Below are 13,298 nucleotides of genomic sequence, written 5' to 3' on the forward strand. Positions count from 1 at the left end.
CTGGAACTGGACACAACACTTGAATTTCATACAGTTCTTTTCTCCCCACCTCTCCAATCCATGGAAATCCTTCTGAGGCTTCTGCACAGCACTCTGGGTTATTGCCTGCTCCTCCCAGCTTGATGTCATCAGTAAACTTGCTGAGGAGGCATCTGGACCTTCAATGAAGACATTGATGAATAAGTTACACAATACTGGGCCCAGTATTGAACCTTGCAGGACACCACTCATGACAGGTCTTGCACAAGACCCTGTGTCACTTATGATGACCCTCTGTGATCTGCTGTTCAGCCAGATGGGAATATCAGAGGAAACCAGAGGAGATATTCAAAAGCAAAGAAAAATATCCAAAGTAAAACTAATTTGTGACCTTTCATATTAATTAGGTGTTCTCCTGGAAGGAGTGCCAGGCAGTTTTTGTAGAGGCAAAAGATGGTTTAAAAAAATCAACAAAACAAACTGTGATTTAGAAAGGCATTATTGTGCTTTTCTTATCCTGGGTTGGTTTTATCTAATATGATACTGAAATCTTTTACTAATCAAACTTAAATCAAAGACATTTTTAACACAGCTTACTGGATATTGCCCTAAAATAAGCAGCACAGACTCCTTTTTTGATGATATAAATTGGACATTGATGCAAATTGCATATAATTTATACTGTTTTCCTTTTACTCCATGTAAGCTTCTTAGGTTTGATGAATCTCGTAGTGGTCTTTTTGTTTTCTCAGGAAACCCTAAATCCCAAACACCCAGAGACACAGGACCTCTGTCCCATTAGCTTTAGGTCCTATAAATAACTGTTAGATGTTCAAACAGTCACACAAAAGAAGCAACAGAGTTGTTTCAGATTAGTATCTGCAATTAGATTTGTATTTTATATAGAGTTTTCCAGGCTTCTACCTATCTGTCTTATAGTCACCAAAAACTTTGCACTCTGATAAAAGCAGAGAAAGGAGGAGGGAAGGGAAGAGGCAGAAAAGTATGTATTACTGCCTTCTATAATACCTCAAAATTGCCTGCTGAATTAGTTGATTGGTTCAAAATCAGATTTCAAAAGCTGAAGTTATATCTGATCTCTCTGACACACCTTATTCATACAGCATTTATGCAACACTTACAAGGTTACTGTCATTGAACATTTGAACAAAATCTCATTTTGTCCTGACAGATTTCTGTTCAACAGGTAATAGATGGCAATGTGCCCTCCTAGCCAGACGGTTTTGGAAGCTTAATTACTTTCTGCCTCATCTCATCTTGCACAATCAGTACTACTACATTGATTCTGAGAACTGATTTGCTGTTCCTTTTATTTGTACCTAGAATTTGGTCTGTGAAACAAGCCCAGCTTCTTGTATGCTGTGCCAGCTTCAGAGGTTATGATTACATATCTCTGCATGTCCATTCCAGAGTCCACCCAAAAATCTCATAGAAATCAGAACTGTGGGATTTACCCCATTCCAGATAGGAAGGGAAATTATATTCTTACTTCTGGACTATCTTCTGTAAAAGATATGACCCTCCAATCAGGCGTAGCTTTGGAAGCATTTCTGGTGGGTCCAGATTCTTTTAGTAGGCACTGGCTTTTTCTTCTTTTGCCAAAAAAATAAGAAAAAGTCTTCACATTTTAATGAAAGTGAGACAATGAGGTAAATAGGCTACAGCGGTTCTGGGTCTGCACAGTAGAAGTGCTGTAAAAAACAACAGCTCTTTAAAATGAAAGATGGAAGTTGCTAATGTGTCTATGCAGCAGCTAAAAACATGTTGAAGGACACTGAATTATGACTTCAGATTCAGATTACTCAAGTTATCACTGCAGATATAGAGAATCCTGGTTACCTAATTCTTCCATTGAAGTACCCTCCTGCAAAGAACAAGTTTGCTACTATGCAGAGCAATATGAGCATATTTAATGATTAAAGATAACTTCTGGCTCTAAGTAATACCATATTCTATTTCTGTCTGGTAAGTTAGGTTCTAAAAAATTCCTGGGTCTGTTTTGTGGATTAAATATTAATTTTGAAACTGCTGACACTGAAGCTTTACTCATTTAGCCACACATTTTTTTAAGAGACTTTAGGGTAAATAAGGCATCTGCATGGGGTGACATATATTACAATGCCTGTAGGAAACTTATACACTTCTAAGGTTGAATCTGGGGATCAGAGAGTTTCCATGGTGTCAAACAGTATTAGACATCTATATATGACCAACTGACTCAAGTCCTTAGTGTTGAATAATATTTTAATGCTCTTTTATCCTATGCAAAACAGTCAGTCAGAAATCCTGTTATTCCAAAGGATTAATTTAGGGAAAGTCTTTGCTTAGCAGTAGTTCATGATGAATGGCTGTTATTTGACTTCTAACATGAATAAACTATTCCACGCATAATGTATGATATATATAGTCTTATTAAAATCTTATATATCCTTACATTGAGTGAATATGGAAATGCTGTTTCTGACTGTTAAATTAGTTGAAATAAACTGACTGTGCTTTGAATAATTACACTATATGGTTGTAATGAAGAAGAATTAGATGGCACTTCCTTTAATTTTATATTTGGGGCTTATATGTGGACTTCTTCCTTGACTACAAGGAGAGGAGAGTTCTCCACAAGATTCTCCAGAGAGCTCTGTCTAGATCAAACAATGGCATTGATACTGACAGGGAATACTACCTGTTGCAGAAAGTATTTTCCAACAAGCTTAACCATATAGGAGTTTCAGAACCATTTTGTCAGGGACCAATGGTTCAAGTTATAGTTAGACTGAGTTGCTGTCATTCACTTGACTGGTTTATGCTGAATATAGCAAAGAGGAAACATAGCCCCCTTTGAAGGGCTATGTAGCATATAGAGTTTCTCGTCATTATGAATATATGCTTTTACCATTATTTGGTCAATTGAGGTCCTGTAGATATATTTTAGTATGGATATTTTGAGTATGAAATACCCTCAGACATAAAGGTCCTCTGTTTTCAGTGAACCTGCATATGGAATTCAGCACCACACACTCAGAAGGAAAAAAACAGAGATGTCTCTGTATAGTATAAGCCTGAGTAAATACCACCTTTCCAAAATGATGACAAGTGCTTAACTGTAATTACATACATTTCTAATGCATTTTTTTATCTGCTGAAAACCCTGGTGCAAGGTTTTTTTATTTTTTTACTTATTGTAAATCTTGGGCTGAACTTTTCTCCTTTCTACAGTGTGATAACTTCAAACTTATCCTCAGTGCCTTGCTGATATCAATTCTGACCCAACCGCATCCTGCATCCTGCTGAATTGCATGAGGCCCTGCAAAGTAGCTTTTATGTTTTAAGGTACAACTACCATAATCTTCTAAACGATCTGATAAAAGTTTAATCTCTCTACCCTCCTTTTTAGAAGTCAGCCAAGGAAAGATGCGTTGACAGCATCTTATTTTATTTACTTCTCACAAATCCCTATGTCTGCCATGTTTAATCGTTTATCTTCTTCCTCCAGTTTTCCTTCCCCCTCCCTCTCCCTTTAATCTTTTCTTTCCATTTGGCTTACTGTGGATGAAGTCCAGCTTTGCTTTATTCTAATTATTGTGCAGACTATATTCCTTTATCTAAAAACACTCTTTGTTTCCTGAAATGCTCCTGTACTTTATCATTAGATTCTCTCAATGTCATCACTACTTGTGCTTTTCCTGTCTTGATTATTTGATCATTGATGACAGAAAGGATGAGCTGCAGTTTATTAGATCTGTTCTGTGGGGCTTGTTGCTAGGTGATACCCCTTAGCCACTGCTATAAATACTTAATAATCTTAAGATTAAATTTCCTTGTTACTTTACATTTAAACAGTGTAAGGTACCTGAACTTTGATGATTTAAAGTGCATTAGAAAACTATTTGGATTAAGGGGGAATTCTGATTGGCTACTAGATTATTGCTAAGGGATGGATTAATTTGTATGAAGCACACGGTTCTGCACTGCTGTTCAGTATTTCAAACTGCAAAACTCATTTTATTCCAGCAGTTTGACATACCTTTTTTCAGACTGGAACTGTGAGGAGAGTAAAAACAACTAAGCAAGCTGTTTAGTAATCATGAGGTAACATTCTAGAGATTGAAAGTTTGAGGCTCTGCTGGGTTGTGTGATTGTCCTATGCTAATCACATTCCTTATCTCACCTTGCTGCTTAATATTTACCCAACTAAAATTAACTATTTAACTCATGCATGATCTTGAAAAAAATTCCTGTGTGAAATACAGTACCATAAGTATACTATGGTTGTTATTATGAGTGTCTGCAAAAGTCATTTTAGTGTCTGAATATTTTTGTAATTATGAAGAGAGTTATCTGCTTTCAGAAAAGATTTTAACCAGAAACTGGAATCAGAATGGAAAATTTGAATTTGCTGTCATTTTTATCAGTGAAGAGAAGTTCAAATATATTTTCCTTAGGCCTGTGCCCTCATTTAGGTTAAATCATTGTTTCATAACCCTATCAGTATATAGGAATCATAAACTAAACCTATTTTAAGACTAATTTTGCTGCTATAAGAAAATAAAGTAGCCTTTTAAATCTAAGTTATAAGTGGGCCTCATGACTCTTGTTTCATCAAGACGCGTCACTTCAAAGACTTCTGTTTCTTCCTCTTGCTTTGTATTCTGTTCTTCCTTAGTCCATTCTGGGGTTTTTGCAATATTACTGAAATGAGTCTAAGCCACAAAAAAATTAGGCAGATATTACACCAACTGATAATTTAGGTGGAATGTATAGCTTTACAAAAGTTATTTCTGAATGCTTAATCCTCATTAAGGGTGCAATTGTAGATAAAAATTACAGAAAAAAAAAAAAAACAGTCACATAACAGAAAAATGTAGAAAGAAATTAAGCTGGAAATTAATGTGGAAATGAATGAAATTCAAATCTTAGTATCCCTTAACAATACAATGAACCAAAAGAAATGGGAGAAGCATGCATGATGAAGAAGAACATCTTCCCAAAATGAAGACAGTCTAAAAAAAAAAAAAAAAAAAGAATAAGATCAAAATATCTCCATATTGTTATTTTGGTTTATTAAAGAGAGGGACGAGAATTCATTTTATTATAGTGCATAAGTATTTCCATGCAGGAGAAATAACTGTTAAAGTGCTCTTAAATAAGGTGATCAATACAACCAATATAAAAGCCAGAAACATTCAAATAAAAAGTTTATTAAGAGAAGTGTTGAATTTTCTGTCACTTGAAGATTTTCTATGTTTGTGTACAATTTATTAGTCTCAATGCAGTGTAACTGAGTAATATGCAAGGGCCTGCCTTAATTTAAAGGTCAGACAAAATGATCCAGTCATCATAGCCCACCCCCCCCCCACACACACATACATGTGGAAAGACCTTAAAAATTCCCCCATCACAGTGAAGAAAGTAATTAGATAAATACCAGCCCAACCCATAAAAACTTTAAGTAACTAAACACAACAAGAACAAAAAGCAAATGGGATAAGGCCAAAACTTAGCAAAAAAAAAAATTCTTTGCCCAGTGCTTAATATTTTCTGTCAAGATTAGAATCCCGCTGTACTGAACATAATAAAAAGAAAGAAAACTGTCTTATATTCTAAACAACCTGCAAAACACAACTACTGAACAAACAGGGTCTGCAGGGTAAGATAAGGTTACTGTCCAGGCAGGCATGTGTGGATAAATTAGATGTGACAATGGCTCAGCCATCACATGTGGTCATCGATCTAATCAATGGCAACAGAGCAATTATTCATAGGAGTATTTTGGTACATATTTTGCATTTGTCTATATCCCATTGCATGAAAAACAAAAGTCATGGTCATGCCTACTTATTATTTTCAAACTTATTAATGTAAATTATAATTCACAAATCAAAGGACAATCTTGATTTCTACCAATATATTTCACTGTGTCACTGCTTTAATATTTCAAATAAAGAAATCAGCTGATCACCAATAATTCCCTAGATCTGCTGACCATAGGTTTAACATTACAAACCCTAAATCCTGAAGGACCAATTCAGTAACCAACCTCTGCATTTACTATACATATTCTCACTACAGATATGATTATGTCAACTTCAAAGCTATCTCTCCATTATGTCAAAATAATTCACTTAAAATATGCAACATAATTTAATAATACTGAGGTCTGCTTATATGGTGGGATAAAGTTTTCCCCAAGGCACATGAGAGAAGACACATAAAACTTCTGACCAGCATTTTCATAAAATAACCCCAATGGTAACTGCTAATCTGAACAGATTTATAGTAACTGAGCAGCGTGAAAAATGATAAGTTATACAACTAAAAATAAATATAATATTCATTAATGTCTTGAGAATTGCAGTTTTATTTCTCTGTAGTAATTATACCATAAGTTGACAAACCTTCTGGAGTTTTGTTTCAGGGTTTACTTGGCAGAGAAGATAGTTATAACCTCATAAACAGGCAGGAAGCATTCTTAGCCCACTACCGAACACATTACATGCCTAAGGGGAAATTTCAGACAGACAACTGACTAGTATTTTTGCATTTACCTACTTCATAAACCAGTACATCCACTCAGTAGGTTATCATTTTCCTCAAAATTTTTACTCATGAGCAATTATAAAAGCCTGTTAAGAATTCCTGGCATTCATGGTGTGACATCAGTGTAAGACTAAAGATTACATTTGTTCATTTGAGTAGAATTGTGTAAGTCTGTAGAAAACAATCTCTTTCTTATCTCTCTTTTCCTCATATTTGTTGTGTTTTATCAGTATGTGCCCAAGTCCGGTGAAGCTAGAAGTAATTCACAAGGACTTAGACTTATCATTAGTGAAACCATAAACAGAACCTCTGAAGGACACAGTGCTGTATTTGAATTATTATTATTTATTTTAAATAATAATAATCTAAACCTGTTGCAGTTATTTCAGAGATCATATGTATTGATTTATTGTTTCTGAAAAAAAATGGTGAGTACTTTTTAATATATAAGGCCTTAGATTTTAATAAGTAGGGTGTTAAGACACCATAAAAATATATATAAAGACTGTTCTGTTACCAGCCATTTATTAATATAAGAAAAGAAAATTCCTGGATGAACTGTATATACTAATCAAAAAATTCTGCAATTTACTGAGTGTTATATTCAACACTCTATTTAGTAAAAAATTTATGGTATATAATTAAAATATTTGTCACTTTTTTCAGAGCCAGAGGCATTGGTATTCATATTTTCAGATTATATTAACATGGTCTGTTTCATCATAGTGTATTTATAGAAAATAATCACAGTTTTAAATTTTTATTCCTTTATATACAAGATCACATTAGGTTTGTGTTGGGGAGTTTGACTTGTCTTACTGGTTTTATGTTAAAATATTATCAAGGCATTATCACTAAGGATATATTTAGATTAGCATGCCATAGCATAACATAACATGGAGAAGTAATCTATGTCCCTTTTTCTGAATTCTTGACTGAATCCTTATAAATTATATTCCTAGAACTGACAGACAAGATAGGTGTCATTGGGAAGCTTCTTCTGAGGAAATATATTTTATTTCTCAGAACTCTTGACAATCTTGGAAGTTAATATTTCATCCACTGAAATGGCATTTTAAGAAAATCTGTGTCACATTATCTCTTTAGAAACCCAGAAAAGCATGTGTATGGTGAAGCAAACTCATACCCAGTTCTTGTAGTTCAGGTGGAAAGAGCATCCAACCTGCTTCTGGTTCCCTTTTCCCCCCTCTCTTTTCAAGCATGAATAATCAACATGAAATAGGGGATTTACCTTTCATTCTTAACGTGTGTATTTTCACACCCACTCAGAGATTAGCCAAAATAAAAAAAGCACACAAAAAGCTTTATTGGAAAACTGCTGAGGAAACAGTCATAAACATTTGGAAACATCCCCTCCCACACTTCACTCTCTGAAAACATCTTTGGAATATTCTAGGTCACCCCCTCAACATAGAAAAGTACTATGAAATCTAAAAATTATTCACATAAAGACTATTAAAGAAAGTACTACACAATAATTGATTTTATAACAACACTATTAAAAAAATATTTCTTTCATGAATTGAAAGCATCTTGTGCTGCTGACTACAAATTTAATATAATAAAATTTATTTTCATATATTTTTCATGTTAAATTGAGTCATTAACATCCATAGGACAACCTAAGTGGATAAGGTAAGCTAGATATATCCCCAGTTTATTTTCTACTCTGTCTCATTTGAATGCAAACATCTTTGAAGATTTTGTATAACCACTTCAAAAATTTAAACAGAACCTCAAGAGAGGTTGTGTAATTTTCAGTTCACTGAACCAGAGAATAGTCTCTCAAAGCTCTTTCAGTGTTGTCATTACTTCCACCTACAAAAGAAACAGCGATGACTCAAAGTTGAAAACAAGAATAAATAAGCAAATACCTTCATAACAGATAGCTTTCAGAAACTGCCTGTTCAACATTTTTCTTGAAAGTTTTGCCTATGGTAGATAACTGGAACTTTAATTTCAGTATCTGAAATACCCTGAGTGTATTTCAATATATTTCATCGCTTTGATAAAGTAATATTCAGATAACTTAATTTCAGCCCTAAACTTTCCTGTTAAAGAACCAATCATAATAAACAATTTGCTGAACACCATAAATTTAAATTAGGACCAAAGTGCACTTTCTAAGCCTACAAAAATTAATGATGTACTGAAGGAAACAGTAGGTTTGATGACTCCTTGTGCACACGATTTCAAATAGGAATACATATAGACTTTTTTTTTCCTTAGAGAATAAGGTCTTCTGAATCACTGTCTTACTGACCTGAAGGATGCACACATCCTGAAGGATGATTTCATGAAAATTACATTAAAGAGGAACTCATGTTGCATGAAAATTGTGCTTTGACCACAAATTAGTAACAAGCTGCTGTTATATTTCACTAAATCAAATTTGGGGCATCTTCTTTTCTGTAAACAAGAAATCTCTGGAATAATCTATGCAGGGAAAAAATACTAACACTTTGAATTATAAATTCTGTGGAAGTTTGAAAATATTCTACTTTTTATATTTGTGTGCACATTGTGAATGAAGGTGATTCCACACACTAATTCAAAGGAACTAGTCATGTCTCTATATCAAATTACAAAGTCACAGAATATGCTGAGTTGGAAGGATCCCACATGATGCCATATACTTGCATATATACATATATATTATATATGAGTGTGTATACTCACATAATAAATGCTACTTATGTTATATGGAAATTTGTGGACTACTTTAAAGTTGTTAGGTTATTCATGCTAAATTCAGTGGAAATTAATGGCATTCATTACATTAAAAAATGCAGCAAAAAAATTAATTTAAGAATTGTGAGTTCTCATATTATCTTTTAGGAAGGTTTTCTTAGAAATTAGACTCCCTTTGTTAGAAATTGTTACCAATAATCACAGTATATCTGAAATGCTTTACTAATATTTCTATGAGACACATAGAATTCTATTATACAAATCTTAGATTCATGATAGTAATTATTATACAGTCAAACTAAAATCTTTGAAGTATTAAGAGATCAGTAAGATGAGGGAAATTGTCAGTTTGATAAACTTGACCAGCAGGGGCTGAAGGAGTCAGGTTTGTTCAGTGTGGAGAAGAGGCAACTTTGGGACAATCTAAGAGCATCTTCACACCACCTATGGGGATGTCACTGGGAATATAAAGGCTTTTCACCTTGGTGCATGAAAAGAGAATAAGAGAAAACAGGTGTAAATTAAATTAAGAGTGGTTAAGACAGGACATTAAGAAAAAAAAAAGCTAATATTTAATATTGAAGCTGATTTTCAAACAATGTAGGTATTTCTTTTCTTTCAGTTTTTAAGGTATAGACAAAGTGAGAAAACCAGCTTATACTTACCTGATGATGCTTTGGGCAGGGAATTGGAGTAGTGATCTCTCAAGGGACCTTTTGAAAACATATACTGCAACTTTTCTGCTCCACAACTTCATCCATCTGACAGTGAAATTCAAAATTTAATTTTTTTTTATCAAACTCATAGAGTATGTAAGTGGTTCATGATTCCTTTCTTTAAGGTAATTTTTGAAAGCAAGTATAATGACTTCTTCTCATTGTATGTAGGTATTTTAGGTCACCTTTTTCCTCATGTGTTATGTCCCTTATTACTACACTTTAATTTAATTTTATAATGTCATTCTAATATTTAAAATATTTATTGATGTCTTTTCATTATTTTTCATGTTGCTATGCAGAAGATATTTAAATAAAGATTCTCTTAAAGTAATGATTTGAGGCAAGAAGTTTTCAACATGGGCCACCAAAGAAGATACATTATTGTCTCTTTTAGAAGTGCTGTCATGCAAACATTCATACTGGAAAGGGAGTAAATGGTGAAATAGAAAATTTAGTTAGTGAGTCAAAACAAAATTTAAAAAAAATGAACATTGGCTGAAAATCATTGCACAGATTTGTTTTGTTGTAATAGTTATTCAGTAAGGCAGCAACTGAATATTTTCAGTAGATTGAAAACAATGCAAATAGGCAAAAAGATAACTGCTACCTCTCCCCTGTCAGGTAAATCATCTGGTTCTACTCAGCAAAAACATCTTACATTATTGTAAGCTGCTCTATAAAAATATCAGATTCATGTCAATAGCAATGAAAGAGAGAGGAAGAATGTTAAGTATTATTAGTAAAAGAATTTAGAAACCCACAATAACTGATTACATTGTTGTATAAACCCATGGTATGTACATATCTTGAGTGCTTCATGCTGTTCTAATCATCTTATCTCAGAAAGGTACAGCCTGTGAAAGTAAAAAGAAAGATGACAAGCATGATCAAAGAAATGGAACAGTTTTCATAATAAGAAATACTTAATAAACTAGGACTATTCAGCCTGCAAAACAGGCAGCAGGAGATAGATGTGGTAGCGTTGCTCAGCATTGTGTAGGCTATGAAAAAATGGATTAAGGAACAATTATTCACTCTCTATCAGTGCCCAGGAAACAGGAACATCCAATAAAGTTATCAGGCCAAAGGAAGTGCATTTCCACACAGAATAAAATTAAGTTTTGGATCACTTTATTGTCAAGAGCTGTGGAGACCAGAAGTATAAGGAGGTTCAATATGTGATTAAGCAGTTGTGAAAAGTCTATCAAGCTCTGTACAATGCAAGAAAACAGATGCATACTATCAATGTTTCTTTTCAAATACAACACCCAATGATATGAATTCATCACTGGAAAGCTCAGTATTATTGCTCTTGTTGTGTGGGCTTTGAATCACTTTGATTATTTATAGTAGTTCAAAAATTTGAATATAGATTTTAGATAGTGATTTTAAGTTTCTGATTGCATTCAGCTCTTTCTCATTTCAGTACTCAAGGTTTCAAAGTTTGCAAAATTGAAAAGGCAAAAAATAACCTGAATTACAAATCTAATAATGAAAAAAAAAGAGAACGCTTAATGAAACAAGAAGGAAGTAGATTTAAAAGAGATGTAACTAGTCATTTCTTTCTTGAAATTTCATTCACAGAAAATTTGGAAAATAGAACCTGCAGATTCAGAAAGGGATTAGAAAAACTGGTGAATAAGACAAATAAATAGCTATTAGTTTTGTGTGTGTGCTGCAGCATTCCCCATAAACAAATTACAGACACTAAGAGAATGCAAGGGAAGTGAAATCTGTGGGCAGCATCTTCTATTGCTCTCTTGGTGACAGAAAACTGTGCTGAAAGTACTAATACTTTTGCTTGGCAAGATATTTCTTATGTTGTTACTAGAAGTGGAACACTTTATGCTAAAGTGTCATATTAAACTTTTTTTTTACAATGAAGAGCATTTTACAGTAAATGACTCATATGAAATCATCCCAAGTAAGAGATACCCCAGAAACCAGATCACAGAATTATCCCAGAACTGAAAGGGATCTTGGCCTGGAATTCAGTGGTTTTTCAGCAGTGGTCCAGAAAATTGTACCTAAAATACTATAATTTTTTTTCCTGACAGAGTGGATATAGCAATATAATTTAGATCGTTTATTATAATGTGTGATTTTGTGTTATTTGAGGGCAGGATCTACACAATATTCTCTTTTCCTACTCTTTTCCTCTCTCTTGCATGCTAGATTTTGCCTAGGAGGAGTAGAATCAAATATGGAAGTAAATACTCATAGAAACAAGATAAAACATTTGTCCAGAGAAGGGCCCTCATGAAAGGTCTAGAAAATGTGTCTTAGAAGGAGTGGCTGACGGAGCTGGGTTTGTTTGCTCTGGAGAAGAGGAGGCTCAGGGTGGACCTCATCACTCTCTATTGAAAAAATTGTAATGAGGTGAGGGCATTCTCTTCTGCCATGCCTGCAGTGAGAGAAAAAATGGAGTTGAGACGAGAAATTCAGATTACATATAACAACATTTTTCAGAGTTGGGGTGCTCAGGCACTGGAATCAGTTGCCCAGTGAGGTGGTGGAGTCACCATCCCTGAAGGTGTTCAAGAGGCATCTGGATCTGGTGCTGGGTGATTTGATTTAGTGTTTACAGTGGTAGTGCTGGGTGGGCGGTTGGACTGGGGGATCTTGAAGGTCTCTTCCAACTTAATGATTCTACGAGGCTACTTGATACATCCCAAAAGAGCACACACAGTCTCATGTATTTGTCCCAGTGCTTGTGGTAGAGTTCAGAGGAGTGTTGATACATAGAATAATAAAAACATAGGACTAGAAAGCCAGAATGACAAATTTTAGTTAGTCTCTTGTCACTAAGTCTTTTCTGGGACAAGTTTGTCTAACTTGTTCTGAAAGATTGCATCAATACATATTCTACATTTCCTTAGAAAATCATTATTAATTTCTTCTTAGTAAGTAATAAAAGTTAAACAAGGTGTTCAGATAGACAGTATTTAGGCTGTATTAAGTGCTTCATAATATTCTTTGCGTAATTTTCTTTCTTACAGGTAGATCAGTCAAAAAGCATAGCACATAGCAGGCAATCAACAGTGCTTCATGTTAGGACTAATTTTGAAGCATTCCAGAGTATCTAATCTGTTGTACTTTGCTAGTTTGTCTTGTGGGGTATTACAGCATTGGACTTTCTCCTCCTCTCTCTCTTTCTCTCTCCTCTTTAACAAAGATATGCTCAATAAATTGGGTTGAGACTGCCCCTAGTTTTGATGTTAGTGTCGGAATGATGAAAATCTTTGTGGCTCAATAGTGTTGTGGCTTTTTGTAAGCTAACACTCAGGGGTCCTCTATCACCAGAGGCTGTTTCCATGCCTAGATTCTAAGTGT

At 34.2% G+C, this 13,298-nt stretch overlaps 1 long non-coding RNA gene across 1 annotated transcript; it reads right to left on the minus strand.

Annotated features, from left to right (window-relative positions):
- Nucleotides 1-7,837: 7,837 nt before the first annotated feature.
- On the minus strand, nucleotides 7,838-10,087 carry LOC128806764 (uncharacterized). The gene is made up of 2 exons (XR_008436935.1): nucleotides 9,912-10,087; nucleotides 7,838-9,727 (listed from the first exon to the last, which is right to left on the minus strand). It is a non-coding gene; the product is annotated as an uncharacterized LOC128806764 (long non-coding RNA).
- Nucleotides 10,088-13,298: the final 3,211 nt, after the last annotated feature.

The sequence above is a fragment of the Vidua macroura genome, chromosome 4 (assembly GCF_024509145.1).
Source record: "Vidua macroura isolate BioBank_ID:100142 chromosome 4, ASM2450914v1, whole genome shotgun sequence".
Classification (NCBI taxonomy): Eukaryota; Metazoa; Chordata; class Aves; order Passeriformes; family Viduidae; genus Vidua; species Vidua macroura.